Raw genomic sequence first — 27,527 nt, forward strand, 5'->3', positions numbered from 1 at the left:
TTTGTTGTTAACAAATTATAAATTAAAAAGAGGGACATAACTTGTCTTACAAGATGGTTGAAATAAAAAAATGTTACTATCGTCTGCGTGGCAAGGATGTGAAACGAGGAATTCCTACCGCTAACAGGAACGTAAAACAGCACAGCCACTGTGGCATCTTCTCTCAAAGCCTGAACAACCTTACCTTATAGTCCAGCAACTGTGTCCTTGGCCAGTCATTCAAATCAACTGAAAATTTAGGTCCACACAGTTGCTGGCATTTAATTATGTATTGTAGTGTATACATAATCACCCAACCCTGGAAGCAACAAGATATCCTGTAAGTAAAGGAATAAGCTAATTACGTGCATTCATATAAGGGGAAATTATTTAGCAATAAGAAGAAATGAACAGTAAGTTGCGTAAGACACAAACAGATCTTTAATATGCCTTGCTAACTGAAACAAATCCATCTGAATACAATGATTCCTGCTATATACCCTCTCGGAAGACACAAACCACAGCAGCACAAAAGGATTAGTGATTGGGATGGAGAGTGACTAGGTGAAGTCCTGGGTATTTGGTGGGACAGTGGAACCGTTCTGTGTGGCATTTCTGTTATGGTTACGCGATAGCATGCCTCTGTAATCACCTACAGCACTGCATGGCACCACAGAAAAGATGCAAACGAGCATACTGATGTATGCAAACCAAGAAAGCATGTAAGGGGTGGGGAGTTCCCAATGGGAAGCAGAATCATTAAAATTGTATTTATATTACAGTGTCTGAAACAACTTTACAGGGGGAGGGAAGGAGGGAGGGACAGAGGGAGAGGGAGGGAGGGACAGAACTGCTGACCTAGGAAACTTTAGAAATGAGGAAAAGCCCTCAGGTTAGAAGCAGAAGCAACTATTAAACATTGTGACTAGTGGTGGCCTGGGTTCCGATGTTGCCGGAGTGAAAAGTTGGGTGAGCAGATGGTGGGAACCAGCGAGTTTACAGATCCACACAGCAGTGGATTAGACTTGAAGGTATTGCTGTGAATCCACATTTGATTATGGAAATGCAGATGGTTACATGTGGAGACGCTCACAGATGTTTGAGTTCATATAATAAGTATTGTATGTGCACATACACATACACGTATATTTCTGTGCTTTAGTGACTGACGGATTAGAAGGAGCAGTACCCCAGTAGTGAGTAGGTCCAGGGTGTCAGGGGGCACCCAGAAGCCGACTGAAAAGTTCCCAATGGCCAAACAAGGAGCAGTTTGAGCAAGAAAATCAAGTGCTCTTAGGTTGTAACCTAGAGTGTGACATAAATATCCTTGAGGCTCTCCTCATGTAAGCAAGTCACTGAACAAATACATATGTGGGAGAAAAGACACATCTCCCCCACATAAGAATTTAAAAACGTTTATTCAGACATTCTGCCTTCAGGGAGGTAACCCAACACTCATTGCTCCCTAAACATAGACTGCATGGAGCAGCTTCCTTCCAGAGAGACACTATGGAAAAGTGGGCGGAGGAGATCAGGGAGGAAGCTTTGCAGGGAGCGCTGGACACACACTGCCTCAGCCAGGCGGTCCAGGCCACTGTCAGCAGGCTAGGTCCCTGCCCAGAGGGTGCCGTTGTGTAAAGTGGTGAGTCGTCACCTCCTTCTTCTCCGCCCTCCTGCAAACTGTAAAGGTGACCTCTCAGGAGGAAAGGATGTCAATCAGATCCAGAGTTAGGGGACCTTCTCCAAAGAAAACATAAAAGCTGACTGGCACTCCTTAAAGCTGTTCAGGTTGTCCACGTAAGTGAAATTTAAAAGAAATGTTACAGTCGAGAGACGCCTTAGGGAGATAGGGTGAGAAATGGATAATGTCCTAATCTGGCCTTGATTCTTCTTGTCCTGCTAGTTCATCATTGACAATGTAGCAATGTATGATACTGAATGTACCATAATAGTTACTGTGTCAGTAACTGAGGGAACTGGCAGGGTGCATGGGAACACTGTACTGGCTTAAAATTTTTATGTAAGTCCAAAACTGTCCTTAAAACAAGATTTTTAAAAATGTGTTCCCTAGACTTTTTCATTCCCACCCTGTGACAAGACTTAATTTCAAGAGACTATTCATGTGAAATTCGGGGTGAACAGTCTCCCTGTGATCCTCTGCACCCCACAATTACAGAACCTACATCATTGCTGTGACCAGAATGATGGTTGGGCTGAATCTGAGGTTCCCTTTTCAGAGGAATATGTGAAGGTTTGCATATATAATACCCTCCATGGGGTCATGTATTCAAACACTGGGTCAATGGCTGGTGGTACTGTTTGAAGATATTGGGGAACCTTTGAAAGGTCAGATCTGTCTGGAGGAGGTAGGTCACCGAGGGGTAAGCCCTGTGATTCATAGCCCATCTCCATTTCCGGTCCCACCTGTTCCCTGATCCTCCCTGAGGGAAGCAAGCCTCCTCATGGACAATAAACCTTTCTCCATTAAGTTGTATTATGTCCGGTGTTTGGTCACATCAATGGCAAAGTAACGAATACAGCACACACGACACTAATCTCTTCATCCAGCTACACAGAAGAAGACAGAGTCCAGCTAGGGACATGTGACAGGCTACTCCTGACTCATGCTGTGTATGCCTTTACTCTGCAATGACCTCAGCCATAGCCAGGAACCTCAGCATGGCATCCATGGATGTCCTGGGGCTTCAGCGCCCAGCACCAGCACTGAGAATAATGTGTGTGGACGTGGGCTGAGAGGAGATGTCAGTGACTTTCCAGAGAACTGAGAGAGAAGGTTCCAATGACCAAAGAGTTGCTTCACACTCAGACTGCTTGAACAAGAACCTAAAGGACAAAAACATTTTGTTGATTCCTCTGAAAATGTGGGCACTTAAACTGAGCTATGTAAATGAGATATTTAATCCCCATAAATTGTGAGGCCTTCTTTTAGCGTTGGTCCATAAATTATGTCCCACCAGAGCTTTAGATTGTAAAGTTGCCCCCATTCCAGACCAAATTAATGGTCTTTTACTTTGTGTTTTTATAAATTATAAACCCTAGAGTGTCAAATTATATGTAATGAAAACCATATATAAGAAATTTGTATTTTAAAGGACTTAATAAATTTCTTATTTTACTGATGTTTCTCAGTCTTATCTTAATGGAAGAGAAGAAAAATTAACATTTCATGCTTTCTCTTTTGGTTGCAATTCCGGGAGAGCATGAATTGTCAGGAAAAATGCTTTTCTTGGGCCAATTTTGTGAATAGAGGAGGGCCAGCTGCAGAGATAAGGCTCGTGTCGACCCAGACCTCTGCGGTTGTGTTTGCTCTTGGATCTTATCTGTCCACAGCAGCAACTGCAGCTTCATGACAAATGAGGTTCAAAGAGCTGCAGCCTGTGTTTGGGCCTCTCACAGGAATGTTTTCCAAGAGCACCACAGATTTCGTCATTATGTCCATCCCTGCTCAAACTCTTTGAACGCTTATCATTTGCCACCATTTCCTCCTGCCTGGCCCCAGCGCGAGCATCATTTGTAATCGTTAGGAGAATGGAATGTGGTGTGTTAATGTGTGTAATACTTACATTTCGAAGACATCCTAGAGGCCTGGAGACATATCTCAGCTGTATAGTGTTGGCCTCAAATAACTTCAGTCCCCAGTACTGCCAAAATAAATAAGTAAATAAATAAAAGATTGGAAACACCCCTGAAGGCCACCCTTTAAAGTGACCTCAGATTGGAATATTTTGCAATTATTTGCAGTCGGTTACCTTACCTCCATTTACAGTTTATGAGCAGCACAGCTTTTACAGTGTAGATAAATTAAACCAATGCCATTTGGGACGTAGAGATGACAGTTAGGGATTGTTTCTCTCTCTTTTGTGTGGGAAGATGGTACTGACTACGGGAAGAAGCAGGGGGAGCTGATAAAGACAGACGCTTTTAGGGTGTTCAGATTTCCCTAGAGTGAGATGGGATTCATAGACCAACTGTGGTTTTCTGCAACAAACCCATTGTTCACATCCTCAGAAAAAAATGACTGGACTCAATGGTCAGCAGAGCTGAGGGAGGGACGTATTAGCACTGGGGAGAGGACCAGAGACAGGCATGATGGAAGAGATGGAACTTAAAATTCTTAGAAAGCAAGACTATTGAGCCCACTGGCTTCTCTGAATGGGGCTCCCGGCCATGGCCTGGCCCGGCTTCTCTCCTGATCCCCCCCCATCAGGCAGACTCATCCAGTCTTGCTGGGAGGTGGCTTTCCTTGGCCCCAGGCAGCTCCTGGCTGCATGCTGTGCTCCACACAGCTATCCAGCCCAGACAGCTCAGCTTTGGGGGAGCTGCAAATCCTCTCAAGGAGCCAGGAGTGTCCCATCACTAAAATCAGATTTTTCCCCTCCAGTTTAGTAATTTGCTCATTTCATAGCTAGTGGGTTTCATCCACAAAGATTGTATTATTAAAAAATAAAATCCAGTGTGATCTTTCATGGTGTTCCATGCAGGACTGCACTACCCACTGAAAGCTTTTCAAGAACTTGGTTAGGAAACACTGGCTGTCCTGCCTTCTCCAGAGCCGACCCCAGGATTCTGAACTCCTCTGCAGAAACTGGAGACACTTGTTTATAAAAATAAATTTGAAAAATTGTTATCTGCATAAGCATTTCCATGCAGATAATCAAACTAATCAAATAGCATTTACAAAAGGAAAACAAAAAAATCAGTTACATAAAGACCACAACAATACAAGTGATATTTTTAGAGTAAAAGATTAAAATACATATTCATATATATGAGGGAGAGAGGAGGGTGGCTGTGCTCACCACTAAACCACCAATGTCACACCAAATACACATATATAGTGTGTATTTGTGTGTGTGTGTGTGTGTGTGTGTGTATGCATGTATCTATATATATGCAACTATGTCCCAACATGAGCAAAGTCAAAACTCAGAAAGTATAAATATAAACATAAGTTAATCTATGAGGTTATTTTGTTTATTATAATACCATTTTGTGGTAGAAATATATTAATAGTTCCTATGGTAAGATTTAGATTGAGTTTGGTTCCTTCATAATGAAGTTCACATATCATCTTATAAAATTACCCATAAATTTTTAATTATTTTGATTTTAATTTCACTTAATATTGTTTTGTGATTATTTCAATTATTGGGTTATTGATGATTTCAATTTAAGTTATTTAATTAAATATTTTAATTAATTCACAGTATTTTAAATTACTGTTCTTAATTAACAAAGCAGGACTGGGGAGATGTCTTGGTGAAGGACTTGCCGCTCAAACATATGGACAAGAAAGAGTTCAGATCCCCAGCGCCTAATGTAAAAAACCAGACAGGTGGTACACACCCGTAATCTCTGCTCTGGGGAGGCAGAGACAGCCCCCACATTGACCTCTGACCTCCACTTGTGTGTACAGACACATGCCTGTGCCTGTGTGCATGGACATGAGTACACACATAACACACACACAGAGGAAAATGACGGGATAGGCAGGGAGCACCCAACCTACTGCGTGTTTGATCACTGATTGGGGGAGGGGCAAAAGAGAAGAGGGAAAGGAGGGGCCGGGAGAGAGAGAAGAAGGGAAGGATGGAGGAGAGAAGGAAGGAAATAAAGGAGAAAAGAAGGAAAAAGAAAGCATATATACAGACATTTTAATGCTGTAACTAGCTTAAAGAAAAGTAAACAAAATAAACACTTCTGTTCTTAGTGCAGCGAGGAAGTAATCAAAACTTGGAAGCCCCGTGTACCTTCCCTAAAGCATGTCCTTCCCACATTTCCCTACAACTGTTCTTCTGAATTTTATGTCAGCCTGTCCTTATTTTTCATTATAACTGATGACCTATGTATTGCCCCCAAATAATATTTAGTGTCACTGAGCTTAATGTACCTAGAGTCATGATTGTGTGACTTCCTTCTTTGCACAGCTGTGTTTTGCCCTGTATTCTTGTGTGTGGATGCATCCCGCTCACCCATTCTCCTGCTGATTTAGATTGGTGTGGTCACTAGGTTTTTGCTGATGTAACTGATCCACAGTCAATACAGTCTTCACTTGTCACTTAAGCCACGTGTGTAGGAGATTCTCAGATCGACTCCTAGGAGCAGAGCTGGGTTGTAGGATTTTCAGATATATTAAATTAGGCTAAAACATATTCTTTTTTCCCCCTTTTATTTTATTTTACAATACCATTCAGTTCTACATATCAGCCACAAATTCCCTTGTGCTCCCCCTTCCTGCCCCCCTCCCCTTCCCCCCAGCACACCCCCCATTCCTACCTCCTTCAGGGCAAAGCCTCCCCCGAGGACTGAGATCGACCTGGTAGACTCAGTCCAGGCAGGTGTGGTAGACTCAGTCCAGGCAGGTCCAGTCCCCTCCTCCCAGACTGAGCCAAGTGTCCCTGTATAAGCTCCAGGTTTCAAACAGCCAACTCATGCAATGAGCACAGGACCCAGTCCCACTGCCTGGATGCCTCCCAAACAGATCAAGCCAATCAACTGTCTCACCTATTCAGAGGGCCTGATCCAGCTGGGGGCCCCTCAGCCTTTGGTTCATAGTTCATGTGTTTCCATTCGTTTGGCTATTTGTCCCTGTACTTTATCCAACCTTGGTTTCAACAATTCTCGCTAATTAGACTCCCGGCGCTCCACCGGGGGCCTAGCCGTGGATGTCTGCATCCAGATTCCTCAGTCCTTGGATGGGGTTTCTGGCACAACTATTAGGGTGTTTGGCCATCCCATCACCAGAGTAGGTCAGTCCCAGCTGTCTGTCGACCATTGCCAGCAGTCTTTTGTGGGGGTATCTTTGTGGATTTCTGTGGGCCTCTTTAGCACTTTGTTTCTTCCTTTTCTCATGTGGTCTTCATTTACCATGGTCTCCTATTCCTTGTTCTCCAACATCAGGGAAATGCAAATCAAAACAACTCTGAGATACCACCTTATGCCTGTCAGAATGGCTAAGATCAAAAACACTGAAGACACTTTATGCTGGAGAGGATGTGGAACTAGGGGAACTCTCCTCCACTGCTGGTGGGAATGCAAGCTTGTACAACCACGTTGGAAATCAATATGGCGCTTTCTTAGAAAATTGGGAATCAATCTCCCCAAGATCCAGCTATACCACTCTTGGGCATATACCCGAGAAATGCTCAATCATACCACAAGAGCACTTGCTCAGCTATGTTCATATCAGCATTGTTTGTAATAGCCAAAACCTGGAAACAACCTAGATGCCCTTCAACTGAAGAATGGATAAATAAATTGTGGCACATATACACAATGGAATACTACTCAGCAGAGAAAAACAATGACATCATGAGGTTTGCAGGCAAATGGATGGATCTAGAAAAAATCATCTTGAGTGAGGTAACCCAGACTCAGAAAGACAAATATGGTATGTACTCACTCAGAGGAGGATACTAGATAGGGAACAAGGATGACTGGACTGCTACTCACATCACCAGTGAGGCTACCTGGAAAACAGGACCCCAAGAAAGACACAGGGATCGCCCAGTGACAGAGAAATGGCTGAGATCTACATGAACAACCTGGACATGAGTGGGAGCAATGAAGGGCGAGGGTCGAGGGAAAGAGAGCGGGAGATCCCAGCTGGATCAAGAACAGAGAGTAAAACATTCTTAAGTGACTGCCTCGCTGATGTTCAGACAGGCAAAAGCTGAGGGTGCCTGTGGGGCATCACATCCTCTGAGACTCCAAATTCTTTGACTTTGGTATCTTCCAGTGTAGTGAACTTGGAATGGTATCCCATTGTGGCTTTCATTTTTTTTTACTCTCGAGACAGGGTTTCTCTGTGTAGCTCTGGCTGTCCTGGAACTCACTCTGTAGAACAGGCTGGCCTTGAATTCACAGAGATCCACCTGCCTGTGCCTCCAGAGAGCTTGGATTAAAGGTGTGCGCCACCACCATCTGTGGCTTTTGCTTTTATTTCTCCTGCTATCTGCTCTTCTTGTATGTTTATGGGCTGTTTGTGTTTTCGTTCATTCTGTTTCCAAGTAGAGTACCTTTGAGAGTACTCCCCATACGCTGAGAACTCTTTGAGTCTCTGCTTGCTTGGAATTCCCCAGTCTACTGATTGCCTGTTTTCTATTGGGCTGGTTTTCTTCTTCAGAGGAATTCTTGGTGTGTTCTAGAAACTTCCCGTGTCATACATGTTGAAGTGGTCATCTCTTAAGTTTGAGGTTTGCCATTTTGCTTTGTGGTGTTTTCTGATGAATGGAAACTATTTTAAAATAGGCAGGTCATTTCTGATACTGTCCTCTAAAAGCTTTAGACTTTGCACTTTTAAGACCTTACTTTCACTTGAAATATGTTCTTGTGTATTATATAAACAAGGAGTCCAATTTCTTTCTTTTTCCCACATGGAGAACTGACTCTCCTGGCACCATTTTGAATAGGCTGTCTTTTGCTCACTAGTCTACAATGCTTTCTTTGTCCTGAGTTATGCGCTCACCCCCCCCACCACTGTAATATCCTACATATGTATGTATCTGCTTCTGAGTTCTTCTGTTTTTCTGAGTGTTAGCTCCTCCATGCCAGTGTGCTAATGTTTCAGTTACTCATAAGCAGAAAGGGCTGATGATCATTTTCAAAGTTAAACTCACAGAGCCTGACACATTAAATACTGAACTAGCTTCGTTATCATAGTAAGGTACATATTTTAGTAGATAAAGTTTGTAGAAATTCAGTGGAAAATAACCACTTTTGCATTTGATTTGTGTTGCCGTGGCTGTTTAGAGATTTCATAAATGCAGCTAGCTATTCAGCCATTGGCTTTGCTCCTATTGGGGCTCTACACACAGTGCATAAGTGTATGAGACCTGCATGCTGAGACCTTTGAACGAAAGGATATCGGGAGGCCTCTGAGGTGAAATCTCTCTGACCTTCCCCTCCTCTTGTCCCTTCAACCTGCTTTACCCCCAAGGGAGTCAGAGAAAAATGGCGTTTCTGCATCTCTAGATGGGTCATAGGGAACTAGAACTCCATCTCAAGAGTAGCTGTGACTCCCAGAAAGATCACTCTCCATTCTCCCTTAAAGACTGTCCTCACAGAGAGTTCTTTCTCCATTCTCGTGAAAGAGTGGTCTCCAGAGAAGCCACGTAGACTCTGAACAGGCAGGCCTTATTCGGTCCCTCCTCATCCACCATCACAGCCACATTTCAACAGTCTGACCACATTTCAACAGCAGCTGTCTAACTTCGCTCTACCTAAACATAAAAGGCTTCCCCGGGCCTCTGGGTCTTCAGCTCTGATGGCTTCTGTGCTGTGGAACACGTGGATGGAGTAGATTTGTTCACACACCTCTCTCATTAGCCTAGTCTTTGTTTTGATGGCCAAGAGATGAGGAGCCTTCCTGCCCCATGTGGTCCACAGAATCTGTAGGTAGGTAATGATGACACTACATAGTCTGTTCTCAGTCAACGTCCTTTGGAAGGGCTCAGAAGGAAGGCTTTGCTTGCATGTTTGTTTGGTTTTCTGAGCTGAGTTTTGGAAGACAGTCATGCTGAAAGCCTGAAGAAGCATGTTCAGGAAATACGTTCAGTGATAACTGTCCAGAAGTCCCATTTTCTCCACCACGAATCTGCACATAGCACAGGTGCTTTATCCAAGAAACCCATTTAACGACGGACGAGAGAGAAGTGCTACATTTTCCCTGTTACTGAAAGGAATATTCTTTGCTCTGTTGTTCTTAGATTTCCACAGAATGCTTGAGTCCAGATGTTAAACTGTTTCTTCAGAAGCCTTGTTAAATAGCCAGAGTGTTAGATTTTCCAAGGCATTTCTAGACTCTGGCCTATTATCATAACACATAGGAATCCAAGCTTTCAAAGCACAGCTTTGGCTCAGGACTGGATCGGCAGCTGCAAAAAATATGTGCAAAGGCCCAGGTTCACAGGACTGGGACGCAGTGCCCTTGTGTGATAAAACTGTAAGCAAGCTGCTTTTCTCCCAATTTGTCAAAGACTCAGTCAAACATGTAAAGTATATGAAATCCGTGATTCTATCAGAACTCATTGGAACATGATACGGTCACTGCAAGCCGGCACGTGAGTTCTGCTGTAAAATACCACAGGTAAAAGTTTCCAGTGATATTTTTTATTTTAATACTTTTGTTTCTGACAGACTCTCACTGTGTATCCCTAGGCCGGCCTTCCCACATACTGAGATTGTAAAGCGTCTTCATGCCTTGCTTTCTTTTTTATCAATTCCTCTACCAATACTTCTACAGTGCTGGTTTTATTTTACATTTTACTCTAGTTACATCATGATTCCTTGAAACACTAATAAAATAACCTTTCACTGAAATATTGTGTACATAGTATTTGCCTAGGAAACTGATACCGTGCTTTCCCAAGGATGGAGAGAAGGGAGGTCCTCTCAACATCTTGAGGGCAGAAAGAGGGGACTTATGGGGGAAACCTTTGGATTATACCACACTGACTAGACATAAAGAGTTTTCTATTGGGGAAATACCAGACAAAGGCAGAGATAGTAATGATAAGAAACTGGCCACCGTGGGGAGATTGTATTGCTCTGAATGGAGGGACATTACACTCATTTTTTTTAAAGAAGGAGCTTCCTGTAGCTCAGACTGGCTACAAAGTTGCTTTATAGTCAAGGATGACCTTGAATCCCTGATCCTCCTGTCTCTGTCTCCCACATACTGGGACTGCAAACGTGTGCCACCACACTTGGTTGGCTGAGACACTGAGATTTGTTAGGAGGGTCCAATCAGAAGAGGCAAATGAACAAGTACTCGGTTTCCCATTAGGTAGAATCCCGTGGGCTCCAACTGCAGGCCATTTCTCTGTTTGTATCACATAACAAATAACAATGGAACAGATACATGCTGGACTTCGCCCTCACGGAACCTGTGTTGTCAGAACAAACTGAATTAGGAAGATAGTTTGCAATGAGTCTATCCAAAACCCTAAAACAAAACCTTACAAACACTTTAAACTGGCTTCCAAAGACATATTGAATTCCCTGCTATTGCTACTGTCCCAGGAATTTGGTGCATATAGGGATTTTAAAAAAAAATCCTCTTTGTTTAAAAAAAGAGTATGTATTTACTTTTATATATTATTTACTTATTTATGTAGACATGTGACTATTATGTATTGGTACATGTGCATGTGTGTGCACTGGCCTGTGGAGGCCAGAGGCCAACATGGGGTATCATTCCTCAGGTGTGTGTGTGTGTGTGTGTGTGTTGTATACATATACACACATTGATGTCAGTCTTGCTCTTTATCTTGTCTTTTGAGATGGGGCCTCTCACTGACTTCAGTACTTGCCATTTGACTAGACTGACAGACCAGCACGCTCTGTGCTGTGATTATAGACATGCATACCCATATCTTCTCTTTCACATGGGTACTGGGGAGCTGAACTTGGGTCCTCGTAATTGTGCAGCAGGTACTTTACTGATCAACCCATTTCCCCTTCTCCTGCCTTTTTTGAATCATGGCTTCTTCATTGGCCTGAAGCTCACTGATTTCTCTAGACTGGCTAACCAGCAAGCTCTAGAGGTCAGCCTGCTTCCAACTCTCCAGTGTTGTGGTTACAGGTGTTTGCCATCACACCCAGCATTTTTACATGGGTTCTGGGGATCAAATTCAGGTCTCTGTGCTTGTGGTAATCACTTTACCAACCAAGTCCTCTCCCCAGCCCAGTCTTCTTCCTCTCAAATTAGCCAAGCAGGTGCTACATTGGCTGGGTAATTCAGAAGGAAGGCCTGTAATAGCATGTGGGAGCACACTCCCACCTTTTGAAAGGTTCTTAGATGGAGGAAACAGGAATTAAGAAATGATAGCTAGAAAGATAGTGACAAGGAGAAAGACAGAAACACAGGATAGCTTTAGGAGGGTCTGGATCAATACCCAATGGCCTCATCCTTTATTGAGAAGGGCTTTTTATAACATGCCAAGGGGAGAGGCAAAAGACCTCCCCCTTGCAAGATCAAAGCACACCATACAGCCAAGTGAAGACCCTTCCACACACCTGATAACCATGCCTGTGGTCCAGTCATCCCATTATGCAGCCCTGTTGGGTAAAGCAAGCTCAGATTCTTGGATCCTAAGTAATTTGGGCCTCCACAATAGCAGTGCAGAGAATTTCTCTGGGCAGTATGCTATAGGCTTTACATTTACATCTGCCTAAGTCCTGGGTCAGCTCTTGATTGGCCCAAGGTGTCAGCTGATCCTTCTGTTTCCAAAGACCCCTCCATTCAGCGGAAACCAGCATGGCTAGAATACAGGTAGGCAATCCACTCTGTGGGGAGCCTCAGAATGGCAGGGGAGCTCTGCATTTGCCCTCAGACGACTCAGCGCTTGCCATCATGACAGAGATCAGGAGCTGCACAGGTGTCTCTCACGGTCCTTACATTTAAGACTTAGGAGAAATGGTTATCTGCTGTTCTAGCTTCTGGAGCTAGACAGAAGTTCCATGACTGGTCGCTTGGCTGAGGGTAGGGATCAAGAAATGAATGGCAGTGCTGGCCATCAAATGAGCCCGTGCTGTTGAGTGAAGGAATGCACCGCGTGGTGAAGAAACACAACCTCCGCTCCCCCATTTATTTGCCTTGCCTGGCGAAGGACCGTCGGCTGCAGGGGGTCTCCTGCCTTTCTAACTGGTAGGAATTCTCTTTGCTTGCTTGGCCTTTGCTCCTGATCTGTTTTTTTCAGCCTGATCCGAAGCACCCGGGTTCCACTTTTCCAGATGCTTGCTTAATTCAGTCAGTTCATAACCGTTTATTGCTGTTTCTCAGACTCCCACCTCTCTATCAGCCTGCTATTGGTTTCTTTCATGGGTGACAGTAGCTGAATGTTTTCACATGTCCTGAGTGATTTTGTGATAATGTGGTAAAGCGTGGGTGAGACCAGGCATGGTTGCCAGGGGTCCGGGCCAAGAGACCCCGTCTGTGGAGCTGTAAAGAACATCTGTGGGTACGCTTAGCTCCCACGAACCATCTCAGCCCATGGATGAACAATGGAAGCCCCAACAGCTAGACCCCGTTGATAGGGATTCTGCTCTTCCATGGAATCTCCTTCCTCATCTGCATTTTCATATACTAGGTTTTCTTTGATTCATTTTGGTCATCATAAGAGAATACCAACATTTTAATAGATATATGTAATTTGCCCCATTTTAAATACTAAGCCATGTACTACAAAATACTTTTTTTTTAGATGTGTGTGTGTGTGTGTGTGTGTGTGTGTGTGTGTGTGTGTGTGTGTACAATTAAATGCAGACACCCTTGAAGGCCAAAAGAGGGTGTTGGCAAGCTGGAGTTAATAGCGGTTTTGAGCTGCCTGACATGGGTACTGTGAACTGAACTTGGGTCTTCTCCAAGAGCAGTATATGCTCTTACCTACTGCACAGTCTCTCCCACCTGACCCACTTACTACTTTTTAAAAGCAAGTTGCTTTATAGGTATAGAACTAGTAAGATTTCCAAGAAGTACTTTAAAAAAAAAAAAAAGAACAGAATACATGACAGTATATTAAAAGGGAGAAAAGCACAAATCAAAACCATATTTTTATATGTAGAATTGTGAATATGCATAGAAAACAGTTTGAAAGGAAACAACACAAAATGATAACAGTGATTTCTTCTGGGAGAACCAAGAGTGGAGGGCATAATCTCTCAGTTAATCTTTATTTGGGGGATGAAATGATGGCTCAGCAGTACTTGCTGCTCTGTCGTGAGGACCTGAGTTTGGATCCTAATACCCTTGTCAGGCAGTTCACAAATGCTCATAACTCCAGCTCCAAAGTATCAAACGCCCTCTTCTGGTCTCCATGGGTGCCTGCACACACAGGTGTGCATACACTTATATAGATAAACACACACATATACTAAAACGGTTTTTAAAAACTTACTGTTTCACTGTTTTATTATGAAAGGGAAAGGGAGAGAGTATAAAGATGAACTCAAAACAAAGCCTTTTCAAGCCCGAAAATTCTTCTTTGGGGCATGCATTTATCAAGGCCAGAAGAAATCATGATGTCTTTGTCTAACACTAGAGAAGAAGGATTGGGTTTCACAAATGATTTGTTTTTTAGTTACAGCTGTTAAAGTTGTGAGCAGTTGGAAAGCCATGAATCTAATACCCTATTTTAAACTAGAAAAATCCATATTGCAACCTGGACCTAGGACAGCTGATTTCAAGCTAACAGTTTAAAAACCCATGTGCCCGGTATTTCATTTCTACAGCAGAAGAAATAAAACTTGCCTGTAAAAAGGATGCCAGGAGAGACATAAGATGTCTGTAAGCAAAGTGGCTGACACCTTCTGAATCTTATTTAAATGTGATATGGTATATCCTAGTATATTGTCTATGTGTAGACTGTAGACACATACTAACAAACACTGAGTGCACCTTACATATTGTTTATCAACTATAAAGGTGCAAATCATTATTTAGGATAATCTTACAAAATCCCTGGGTCAGTATTAAAAAAAACCACAATCAGTTCTTTGAGTTTTTTATTTCAAAAAGCCTTCTTTCAGATTTAAATGGAATAGACAACCTTTGTTTTTATTGCTTAAAATCACAGTGGTGCCCCTTGGAAATCGCTCATTCATGGCAGCTGTTGTCTAATTAGGTGAAAATGATCATCTAAGAAAGTCTATCAGTTGCTGTAAAAGCAAGATGTTTATAAAACTCAAGCATCTTTCCAGATGCTGGTGAATTGCTGGAAAGCTGTGAGCTTAGCTTTCCACCCTGACAGAGTTTTAAGAGGTCAGGGTACGTTTTACCATAGTGTCTAGCAATGTGAGTTTATTCAGACCTCTGGGCAGACATTCCTGCACACTCAGGCCGAATCAATGAATCAACTATTGTGGGCCAGCTCTGCTCTCAGCTGCGAAGAGATTTTTCAAGCATACTAAGATTTTATTCTATGTGGTCTGAGAAAGGGCAAAATGTATTAAACCTTCAAATGTCTCATCTTTCTTAAATTAGTAATTAAAACTTTGCCAGAGATTTAATTGGTAGCAATGGAAAGTCTACCAGTAGCTGGGGGATTTTTGCTTGGGGGAAAGAAAATGACCTGCTCATAACACCTCAGGAAAAAAAAAAACAAAAAAAAAAAAACACATGTATATAGGAAATGGGAATATCCAAGAAGTGGACGCAGCCGTAGAAAAACTCAGCAAGGGAGGTCTAAACCCTTAAAGAAATATATTGTATTTACATTTATGTTTCAAATGACAATTTTTATTGAATGTGGTTTGATGGCTCTCCTTTCATCTATATACTTTCTTTGCAATTTAGCATATTATTTCCAGTCTTTTTTTTTTTTTTTTTTTTTTGGTTTTCAAGACAGGGTTTCTCTGTGTAGCTTTGCGCCTTTCCTGAAACTCACTTGGTAGCCCAGGTTGGCCTCGAACTCACAGAGATCCACCTGCCTCTGCCTCCCAAGTGCTGGGATTAAAGGCGTGTGCCACCACCGCCCGGCTATTTCCAGTCTTTGATGTGATTGGTTTTTGAATGATAAACATCATAAGAGTGTTGTTTTCCCAACTGGTTCTTTATAAATGTCTACAGTTTGTTTTACAATGTCAATGCATTCAATACTTATAGAAATTGCTAAGAGAGTAGTTTTTAAGTCATTTGCCACAAATAAATGGTAAATACATAAGGTAATACACATGCTAATTTACTTGATTTAACCACTCCATAAAGCATAGATGTATCTTAAAGCATGTTATTTCCCATAAACACAATTTCTGTTTCTTGGATTATGAAGAAGTAAATCTTAAAATACAAAGTTTATTGTATTCTGTATAATCTTTCATAAATGTTGATGGATGCCTGGCGTCTGTTCTATTGATCTTCTTTGCAAACTTGATAATGATTTCACGATATTGAATTTGCTTTTCTTAATACTGGAAGCTCATATTTTATTCTGATGATTTGAAAGTGATAATTAGAAATCAATTAATTATCAATTAACATCAATTAATTATCAATTTAAAAAATAGAGATTGAGTAGAATGTATCTCAACTTACAAGCAAAATGTTTAGTGGCTAAAAATGTGGTAGGACACTTGCCTAGCATATGGCCTAGCACCCCCTACCACACACACACACACACACACACACACACACACACACACACACACACGAGTTCAGAGTTCATGATGAAATAACCTTACTGTGATGATTAGCTTCTTTTTCTGTTGTTGACTTGACAGAATCTGTAATCATCTGGGAAAAGAGGTAGCCTCGACTGAGAAAATGCTTCCATCAAATTGGCCTATGGATATGTCTTTGGAACATTTTCTTAATTAATATTAATGTGGGAGTGCCCAGTCCAATATACACAGAACATACCCTGGACAGATGGTCCTGAGTTATATAAAACATAAGACTGAGCAAGCCACGAGGAACAAGCCAGTAAGCAGCACTCCTCCATGGTCTCTGCTTGAGTTCCTGCCTCCAGGTTCCTGCTTTGAGTTTCTTGCTCTGACTTCCCTTCATGATGGACCATGATCAGGACATCCAATCCAAGTAACCCGTTCCTTCCCAAGCTGCATGATGCTTCATCCCAGCAATAGAAAGCAAACTGGGTCACTCCATCCCTCCCACATTCCTTAGTTTCCCAAAATGAAACTGCATTTCGTGGACATCTCGTGTAAACTCTATCAGACATCCTAGAAGGAGTTTTTGAGATGGAATTTGGGCCTTGGAGTGAGAGAGGCCTAGGTGCTCCAAGTGGCAGATGCTGCTTCAAGGTCTGACTGTTTAGGCCCCTTTGGGCCCCACCTTCCGCAAAATCCCAGGTAATTATAGGACTCAGTAGCCCCAGCAGCGGACTCGAGGATGAGTGCTAATTCTCTGCTTGTCTCAGATGGTCAGGGCTCATGTCAGCACGTTCCTGTATGTTCACCACCAAGCCCTGTTTGTTTTAGGTTGACGGTGTGAGTGTCCTGTGTCTCATTCCAACAGACATGTGTTTGGGGCATGGCGAGGAAGGACATTTGCTGCATGTGGGGCTCCTGGACCCAAAGGAGCATCGCACCTACACCCTCTCTTTTGCAGAGAAGCAAAATACTGGTGGCTCTTGGGCTCCTGCCTCCCTCTTCTCCCAGATATCCTTTTTTTATGGATGACCTCACCTTCTCTGGAGACTTCCATCTCAACACTAGCTCTAACCACAGCAGTTGTGTAGCAGGGATGGGACTGAGCCTTGCTTCCAGTCTAGTTGCTGTAGCACAGCACTGTTTCTTAAGACCATAAGCCAAGCCTAGCAAAGAATAAGGAGTGACCCCACTTACACACCCAGGCTTCTGGACACCTGTGTTTGCTTAAAGGCCAGATCTCCATGTCTACATTGATAACCTGGGATGCACACCCTTTGAACAACTAGGCACCCATACTTTTGCAGTACATTTTTCCTGTAGCAGAGAAAAGCAGGACCTGTTCTTCAGGCCTTTGGCTGTTTCCCTCTGTAATCTCAGAGACGGTTTAGATACTCTTTCTTTTAGATAGTCTTTCTTCTGCTAGGCAGTAGATCAAGTGGAACGATACCAACCTGAACCACCTAACTAAACTGAAGGGAACTGCCAGCATATTTGCTCTCAGAATAACGTGAAGGAGGCATTAGACAGTCCTGACACAGAACCTTGTAGCCTCTGTATAGAAAAGGAAAGGCCTCATAAACACTTGTAGAAGACGAAGGAGGATGACAGGGTAAGGCTGTGGTATTGGTGAATTCTAATGCTGACCTGGATTATCCTCATTAACTTTACTTGTGGGTCATAATATCTAGTGCTTAAGGGTTCATAAATTGGAATTTTGTTGGGAGAAGGCTTAAAATATTCCAGAAACTCATTGTATACTAGATAGAGTAAGGTGGTTTTCTTTCCAGTGCTACGAGTTGAACCAGCTTATACTTACGCTAGGCAAGTGCTCTGTCACTGAGCCACATCTCCAATCTTCTTTCAGTCTTCTTCAGCAGGGTCGCACAGTCTCACTCTCTTGCTCAGCCTGGCTTTGAACTCACTCTGTAGCCTAGAAAGACCTTGAACTTGCCTTCCTCTGAGGATAACAGGTCTGTGCCACCAGACCCGAATTATTTTGTAAGATGCTTTTAACTTACTAAAGGTATTAGAAGAATGTGGTTACAGCTTAAGATATAGAAGTTGTGTGTTGGCTAGCATGCTTTACCTACAGCAGTTACACTGTAATCCACTCCTCAGGTAGCTACAGTCAGTCAGTCTCTGGCAAAAATGAAGCAAAAGAGAATCCAAAGGAAAGAAGTTTGGGGTTAATGGCTAAAGAATGATGTTTTCCTAGGTAAAGAAAATCAACACAAAGTGACTTAAATTGTAGTGCTGGGATTCAACAAGAGTACTCCATGGAACAACTGAGGAAGAGAGAGGAGAGGGAGGGAATTCTCCTCACTTTCTAAATCATGGCTCAGAAATGTGTTATAAAACACCGAGAACGGAAAAGCCATTACATAGAGTATAAAGAAATACTTGAGTCTACAATGCCATCGCACTCTTGGATTTGGTTTCCACAGACATGCTCTTATATTCCCACAAGCGTCTGGAAAATTGACTCCTCGTTTTTTCTGTCTGGAGGTGTGGTGGTGTTGGTAGTATTTGCTGCATGGCTCACTCTAGGTCAGAGTTCTTCAGTCACCAGCGGATGTTCAAACAGGGAGTCTGTTGAAAGGATTGCAAGGGACTGCTTCCCCAAGGCAGTTTTGGATGGCAGTTTGATGGCCTCAGCTATGGTAAGGACAATTGAAGCTGTACCTCCTGTCACCCGTGGTCTGTAGGCAAAGTTCCCCTCCAGACGCTCATTATGAGCCATTGTGGCAGCCTCTAAGTGAATTCTAAAATAGATGTTATTGAATGCTTAATACCCGTGAGTTCTAATGTTGGCCTGCACTTTTAGTTGTGAATTGCAGTATGGAGGGGGAAATTCTATCAACCTTTGCATGTGTATGCTTAAAATACTTTTCAAATGTTAAAAAAATGTAGAATAATTTCTTAACCTGTTACAAGTAGCAGAAGGAAGAGAAGAGCTGTAGTTTTTGAGATACAGAAATTGCTTTGGATCAGTAGATGTTCTTTTACTGTCACCAGTTATATTGCTACAATCTAGTAAGTAAATTTGGCCAAGAAGACATTTCGTATCCATTTGTAAGTGATCACATGGGGACGACTGTATTTTACGTCTTTCGCTGAATGAATTATTTTTCTGGTAAACAACTTGATACAAAACAGAGTGAAACATTCTTTGATTTTTTTTAACAGCTGCGCTGAATTACAGATTAATGGTCCAAAATAAAATGTAAACTGATTTAATACATAATTCAGCATGAGAGAGGGGAGTAGATATTTTTCTGACAGAGTATAGACATGATTCTCTCCTTTTGAGGATAGTTTATTTTCCCCCTTAATAATTGTAAAACCGAACCACGGCCAGCCTGAGGAACCCTTTGTTCAGACTGTTTAATGCTGTATTGACTAAGGAGCAACTTGGGAGTTGGAAAAATAGATCCATATTTGAGTTTCTGACCTGAGTCTATTTTTTAAAGTAGAGTGCTAAGAGTTACGGCTGATAAATTGTGAAAGCTCCAGGCCACTGTGCCTGCAATGAGATTCCTTAAGAGCCAGGCTCAGGGATGCTGAGGCGGCCCTCATAGGAACAAGCCTTCAAGTAATCTTAGGCACTGTGTCTCGAATGTTCTGAATGATCCTTCTTAGATAGCTCTTGGATGCAACTTGAATTTCATTTTTCTTTTTTCCCCCCTTCTGTAATTTGGCTTGATAAAGTTAGGTGTTTACATGCCCAAGGGAAAAATTCCCTCAGACTCATTCTCATTACTCGCTAGATCAGACACCAGCAGGCCCTAAGCGGGGCCAGGGGGTCTCCCAAACCACAGCCAATACACACACATCTTTCTTATCACTGGGAGCAGACACTCCACCGTGGGTATGTACACAGCTCTCTTAAGAGAATGGGTATCTGTGGTGGTTAAGCTGATGTTATTGGAGCAAAAACATGAGAATGTTTTTATTAGTTGTGTTTCTAGACATGAAACTTTAGGTTGTGAGTATTTCACAGGAAACCCACACAGCAATTTTATTATTTATAAGTGAAATGATAGAGTCCAGAAGAAAACATAAGTTAATCTGCAGCTAAACCAGTGTAGGAAGTGCATGCACACTGTTGAGAGCATTCTTGCTTTAAAATTAAAAAAAAAAAAAAAGCAAAGCAGTCTCTTTGCCGTAATCTCTTAATTGAGAGGGAAAAAGATTGTCTCGTTGCCATGAGATCTTAATGGGAATGGGGCAGATCATATTATCTCCCTAATATCAATAAAGAAATTAGAGGTGGACTTTAAGAAACACACACACACATCCAGGTCACATTAAAAATGTGCTAAACAGTTTGTGAAAACTGTTTTCTTCAGGCAAAATAGTATTAGTACACTTTAAAAAAAAATGTGTCTCTGTGGGTATATGTGTGTGAATGCCGGTGCCTGCAGAGACCAGAGGAGGGTGTCAGATGCCCTGGAGGTGGGGTTCTATGCAGCTGGGCACTGCCTGACGTGGGTCCTGGGGAACAAATGGTTCTTGTACAGAAGGAGTAGTATGTGCTCTTGGCCACTAAACCTTCTCTCTAGCCCTGAATAGTGCACTTGAAAATTATCAAATGACCAATATCATATGACTAAGTGTCTGATTCTGCAGCTGGATGGCACGTCTTTTAAGACATCTCAGGGCTGCTTCTTTTTAAATTCAAGGAAAATGATTTTTCAGCTCTGTGCAACTCCTTTTCCTTGAGGTAACTGTTAGCTTTGGTATTCTGCATACACAGTTTAGTCCTTACCTGATTTGTTCAGTCATGCTCTGGTGCTCCCAGGAAATGGATAAATCTAGGTACATGAAGAAAATGTCCATAATGACAGATTGAACTTTCCATAAGTTTCTAGGTCTCGTTGTAGGCTTCCTTCTTTAGGGAGCTCTGGACCCTTGCAGAAAGGAAATGCTTCTCAGATTTTAGTGCTGGGCTGTATCAACACAGGACATCCTCCTAGGTCCTTAAATGCTATGTCTAGAAGCACCAAAATCAAATGATAAACAGTATTCATTTACTGTCCTTAGAAATGTTAGCATTTTGTAGTCCAGTGTGCTTTGTTGGATAGATAAAGTTCGAGTACCCCAGATGTCTGCCTATTGCATCTTTAAAAGACGTAATCACATCACAAATCTGGGTTAAATCAAATTTCTGATGACTTTGTGTTTTGTTTTGTTTGTTTTTGATTTTTCAAGACAGGGTTTTTCTGTGTAGCTTTGGAGCCTGTCCTGGAACTCGCTCTGTAGACCAGGCTGGCCTCACACTCACAGAGATCCGCCTGCCTCTGCCTCCTGAGTGCTGGGATTAAATGTCACCGCCCAGCTCTGGTGACATTTTTATGTTTTGCATTTATGTACGATCATAGTGCAGCTTAGAAGGATATATAAAATATAAGGGCAATCAATCAAAAAGATGGACAAAGAGATAAACAAATAATTACCATCAGGTAGAGCCAAGAATGGTAGACCCAACCCACTGTTAGAGATGAGTCACAGAGTTCACTCTTAGCTTTTTCAGTGGCATATAGATGTGACCTTGATGGGCCTGGGCACACCAAACGGATAAGCAAATCAGTGCCTGTTGGGGTAACCAGCAAGCTGGCGAGCGGGAAGAGAGGCCGATTCTCATGGAAGCAGCTGGACACTTTCAAAGCCTTAACATTTCATAAGCAGTATTCACACTGTCTGTCACTGTGCAGTTCACGATGAACTGGATGAGCAGCTGGGAGCTTTAAGTCTGAGGTTAAATATGAACCAGTAGCAGGGCCTGTGAACTGGCCATAAAGCTAACGTGTGAAATGAGGACAGCAAACACTGTTCCTTCTTGACCCAACGCTAACAAAAGCTGAAAGCTGAACTTGGGGTGATGAGATTCACGGTTACTGATAGCTCCTGTGTAACATACCTGTTATAAGTTTGGAGCCCCACAGAACACCCTTTAACTGACAGCAAAGTTAAATGAACATTAGTGGATTGAGATTAGTTCTTCCTGTGTTGGCTCCAGGAAGTAGTGTAGAGTTTTTGCTTCTGGAGTCAAATGAAGTGAGGGTTTTTTCTTTTGTTTGGATTTTGAGGCAGGGTCTCACATAGCCCAGGCTGGCTTCATAGCCCAGGCTGGCTCCAAACCTGTTACGTAACTGAGGGTGACCTTGAACTCCTGATTCCCTTGCTTCTACCTCTGGAGTGCTGGGACTCCAGGCGTCAACCCCCATACCTGGTGGTACAGATATATGGCTTTGGGGATTGAGCATGGGCTTCGTTCATGCTAGCAGGTTTTTCCATATCTGCAGCCCAGTTTTCATACCTACCTCAATAAAAGCCTCACCAGATGAAGACTTGAGGTGACCGGTTCTTTGTTCTTCTTTGGTCCACCTACCTTGCGCCTTCCCTTGACGCACTTACCTTCTCCCCCTACATTCTCTTCACCTTCTCTCTGGCCTCCGTTTGCTGTGGCTGTCAGGAAAGGTGTTTTATAAGAGGTGTCCCTAACCGTAGGCCATCTCACCCAAGGATCAGGCGATTTTCCAGCCCTCCGGGAACATTACTGAGAAGATACATTTAGCATGAAGTGCTCGGTGGCATCACCTCCTGGGGCCTCACATGGACAGTGTACGATGATATAAGCAATGGCACCATAAATGTTTATACTTGGAGCAATTCTCTGAAATCAAGATTATAACACAGGAGCCCTCTGAATTCAGGTGTACATTTTATAATTTCTGGAAGAGTAGACTATGTTTTCAGGCAATCTTCCTGGGTTGTTCTAGTAAACTCAATATTTTATTTTGAAGTGGCTGAAATAAAGCAAAATAAGGCCAAGCTTCTCCAATGCATGGGATGGGTTGAATCCTTTGAGTCCTCTAGAGCACACACATGAAGATAAAAGTAGGCCATCATGGCCCTACTAGTCCATTGAACAGAACTGACACAGTGACAATCTCATTGGAATTAACCTCAGTCACACAGCGGCTGAAGTTAAGCAGTGTCAGCTGATTCGGACTCTAAGCTGACTCTCCATGAATGACAGACGCACCGAGGCACTAAACTAGTGAAATGAGCAGCAATAAAACAACTTTGATTTTAGGGTTGTTTATTTATTGTAATGTTGACTGTCCTGGAACTCACTATGTAGACCAGGCTGGTATTGACCTCACAGAAATTCACCTGTCACTACCTCCTGAGTGGTGCTGGACTTAAAGGCATGTGACACCACACCCAACATTGACTTCATGATAATTTTACCTGCAGCCCCCTCCCCTTTTTGGTCAATATCAGTTTATAAATTGATCTTCTGGATCCATTTCTAGTTAGAGGTTCTGTATTCATAGTGAATACTGTAATGCGCACTTCAAAACTGCTTTGGCTAGAAAGCATTCTCTTCCTCTGGGCCAGCAAAGTCACTAAAAAGAGGCAAACGCTGGCCATCTCAGCCTTTGCTGTGTCTGCTTCTTTAAGTCACTCTCATCAGTTTTTACAGCGTCCTCTTCCAGCCCCTTAAATGTCACCTGGGGTTCTCCAGTTTCTGTTCTAAATCTGCAGTCACCTTGGATTCTAGGAATGGCAGTTCTGACTGAAAAGCACCTTTATGACAAGGAAACAATCCTACCTTCTCCTGCCCCTGAAGCATCAGTTAGCTGATGGACCACTCCTCAAAAATGCGGGCAGTTGTCCGTGGTGCTGAGGCTGCGTCCTGGAGCAGGATCCCTCTCTATCCTCAAGCAATAAGGATTTCTTCCAGCTACATTGAAGAGCCTGGGTAGGAAGGACGAAACTGACCAAGTCTGTGTAATTATGCGTAGCTCTTACCCTGCTCCAGTTCTAATTGTGTTTAATCCCAAATCTCATGGCAATACCTTGAAGACGGACTTGAGTCACTAGGCCACTCTATGCGTTCCTGGTCCCAGTGTGCCGCATCACTCCAACTCCTTCCTCTACTTTTCACCATTACTCGTCTCTTTAATTGGTATGTTGACCAGTCTGGTCACTGAGACTCCCTAAGCCGAGACGTGGCCCTGAAACTCCAGGAACAATATTGAATGTACAGGGCCTTTTCAGATCGATCTTTTCCATCTGCCTGTTCACTTCAGGTCTGACATGCCTGGAGTGAGCCTCAGATTCCATAAGGTAAGGGCGTGGTTCCTGAGGTCTGCCCATACTTCTCAGGCTGATCCCAAGCTTGCACTTCTTGCATTGTTTCTGTGACCACCTGCTGGTGTTCAATAATTAGTTAGACTGGATCACAGGATTCAGGAAAACACTCGGCTGACATTTACCAATTTATGATCAAGGATGCAACTTAGGAATAGCTGGGGGAAATGATGTGTAGGCCAGCATATGAAGGTGAGCCAGGAAGTCCATGCTTTCTGGATGCACCGTCCTCCCAGCACCTCAGGGTGTTCACTAACCCTGGAACTTACCAAATCGAATCATTGAATATTTGTTGCAGCATGTAATCTCCACCCTTTTCCTGGAGATCACTGCATGAGTGTCCACACTCCAACCCTACAATCAGCTGGTGTTTTGACCAGCTCCATTTGAAAGCTGCCCCCATCCGGCCAGCTATAAATCAGGTGCCATGGAAGGAGGCTTGTTATGAATAACAAAAGACACTTATCGCTCAGGAAATCCTAAAGTCCTTAGAGGCTCTGTGCCAGGAACTGGAGGCAAAGACCAATTTGAAATATATATATAATACTAAGGCTTCTGGATTTTGTGCTCCCTATGGCAGAAAACAACACATCTCCTGAGTCCAAAAGTGGCTCGGGATCAATTAGAGAGAAGTTAAAAAGAAATGGAGCCAGAACATGTCCGCAGTCTTCTATTCTTTTGCATTCTCCCTTTCCTTTCCCCCCTAAAAGACAGCTGTGCACAGGACGTGGGGTGCAGGGGCCCCTGTCTCTCTAATGTTTCTATTGCAGTGGACTATCCTGGTCCTTTGTGCACAGGGATGTCTCACAGTTTGAGTCAGCCACACATTGGAGTGGGCAGGCAGCTCCACGTGACAAGTAGGAAGCAGGCTCCCCTGTTTCCTCTGCCCCCTGTTTCCTGGTTCCCTGTGGAATGCCTGGGGACAGGAGAATTGGTACCATTAGGTTGTTAAGTCAGCTTTTCCATGCCTGAAGATTAGGCGATGCTGGATCTACACAGAAGTAGACCTTGGCCCTTCTCCAGCGGGACAGTTTAGGGCTTGAGCTAAGGTTATATGAGGGCATGGTCCTTTCTTTTTTTCTCTCTCTCTTTACTTTCAAATTCAATATAAAATTGATTTGAGTTTCTTCTATTCAGTAATAAAAATGTTCTTAAAGTCTTCTGGAAGTGTCAAGTTTGACTACATGTTCTTTTCATTATTACTGAATTATGTGACATAATTGTAAAGCAATTTGGGATATTTTTCTAACTGTCATCCCACTGCCTGGGATTCCCTCCCTCCTCCATTCCTTTTGTGGGAGTGGGTGGATTTCACCCTCGGCTAGAACCGGAGCTTTCCAGGTCAGGAAATGCATCTGAATCCTCTCTGGGCTGTCACTCACTCACCCTTGCCATTCACTCCACAAAAGCGTGTTGGCATCTCCAGTTGGGTACATACAGTGCCATGCCAGTACATTAACTGGTCAGGTAAGCACTGCGATGTGGCCATCGACCTAGCACTGAGCCACAGTCTGTAGTGAAGAAGGTACCAAGAAGAGGATTTCAAGTACGTAGCTAAAGCATCCAACACAGAGCCTCCCACAGCACAGCTGCTCAGCCCACATCTGTCTGCCGAGTGTGTGTGTGTGGGGGGGGGGGGGTGTAAACCAGCAATGAAGGCAAAACACACAGCTGACATTCTTAGTTTTCTGTGATTTAGACTCCTGCTTAAAGACTCAATACTAAGCTATGGCCATGTAACAAACATTTGCTGAGCAGGAATCCCGCTGACCGCTGTCACCGAGCTGCATCCCCAGCCTTCTGAGTGCTTTCTATACATTATGTTTATTGTGCCAGTTTTAATGTACAGCCTACAGTTGAAGAAACAGGTTTGAGTAGAAGTTGCTTGCCTGATCAGCTAGGAAATCAGAGCAAGGATTTGAACCAAGTTGTTCCATTCCAAAACACACAAACTTACCTACTTGGCTGTGTAGCGTCCAGGGAGTTGTATTCCTTTTGGTGATACCTGGGCCAGTGAGATTCTATATTAGGTCCAAACACTCTATATTAAAAGTCAAAGATAGCTTCAGGAGAAGCGCAACAAAAGTGACAGCCTTTCCTTCATTCCTCAGGGAGCCATAGCGTTTCCTGCAACGGTCATTGTGGTGGGATGGTCAAGAGGGGACATCTGTGGCTCCTGGCAGTGAACTTCTTCCATAAGGTGTAGCCTCATCTTTGTCGTGGGTCCTGATCATGCCAGATGGCAGATCCAGAGTGGAACTGGGTAGAGGAAGTAGACCAGTGCCGCCCATGCTTCCAGTAGTTTTCCTCAGGAAAAGCAGTGGGCGTGGCTAAAATCAGGCTTTATAAAGTCTTGTTCCATCTTATTTATTTATTCTGTGGCTGTGCTCCACGGGGCATGTGTGGAGGTCAGAGGACAGCTCTCAGAAGCTGGTTTTCTCCTTCCACCATGTGAGTCCTGGTGATCACACTCCAGCGGACAGCCTTGATGACAAGCACCGTTACCCATCTTGCTAACCCATAAAATAATTTTTATAATACTTTTGTTCAGAGATGTGTATATTTTTGGAATCTACCAGTTTGTGACATTTACTCTCTTTGTAGTTTTATGTAAATATTGTGTATATTTACTCTTTTTACTTACTTTGTATTTCAAAGGTGGATGATCAAGAGGCAGCTTGTTTTTTCTTAGCAATTGTGTGACCAAGGCTGGGAGTACTCCTCCTCCACGGTAGAGGACTTACCTAACATATGCAAGGGTTTGATCCTGGCGTTACAAGAAGAAAAACGAAAGATAAAACACCATAGAAGTAACAGCAACAGTGGCTAAAGTTGAGAGCATGCTGTGTGCCAGCCTTTGTCCTGAGGTTTTTTCATGCATTCTCACATTTAATCATAAGGGCAACCCCTATGAGACCGTTGCTACTATTACCTCCACTTTAGAAATGAGGAATCCTCTCCACCAAGCACAGTAAAAATGAAAAACAAAACAAAAAAAAAAATGGTTCACATTAACTAAGAGAAGCTACGGGCCTTTTCAATGTAATGATGAAAGGATGCGTGAACACAATACCAGAGTGTGCGCTGGTGGAGACTCCAGACATTTTAAAGAATTTAAGGGTCCTTTGATATTCTTTATGTGCATCCAACTAACGAAGAACCTGAAGAGCTATAGGCTAGTGTATAAAACCCAAAGACCTGATTTTAAAAGCCCAGACAACAATTTAGTATCATTTAGCAAGTGGGGAATTTCCTCC

The 27,527-nt window shown here is 43.0% G+C and overlaps 1 protein-coding gene and 1 long non-coding RNA gene across 3 annotated transcripts in view; one reads left to right on the forward strand and one right to left on the reverse strand.

The window, feature by feature from the left end:
* Ddah1 (dimethylarginine dimethylaminohydrolase 1) overlaps positions 1 to 27,527 on the forward strand; it is a 139,014-nt gene that overhangs the window by 39,891 nt on the left and 71,596 nt on the right. The window lies entirely within an intron of this gene.
* LOC121830359 (uncharacterized) lies at positions 2,454 to 3,643 on the reverse strand. The gene is made up of 2 exons (XR_006073564.1): positions 3,564 to 3,643; positions 2,454 to 2,823 (listed from the first exon to the last, which is right to left on the reverse strand). It is a non-coding gene; the product is annotated as an uncharacterized LOC121830359 (long non-coding RNA).

This window comes from Peromyscus maniculatus, chromosome 6 (genome assembly GCF_049852395.1).
Source record: "Peromyscus maniculatus bairdii isolate BWxNUB_F1_BW_parent chromosome 6, HU_Pman_BW_mat_3.1, whole genome shotgun sequence".
Taxonomy (NCBI): Eukaryota; Metazoa; Chordata; class Mammalia; order Rodentia; family Cricetidae; genus Peromyscus; species Peromyscus maniculatus.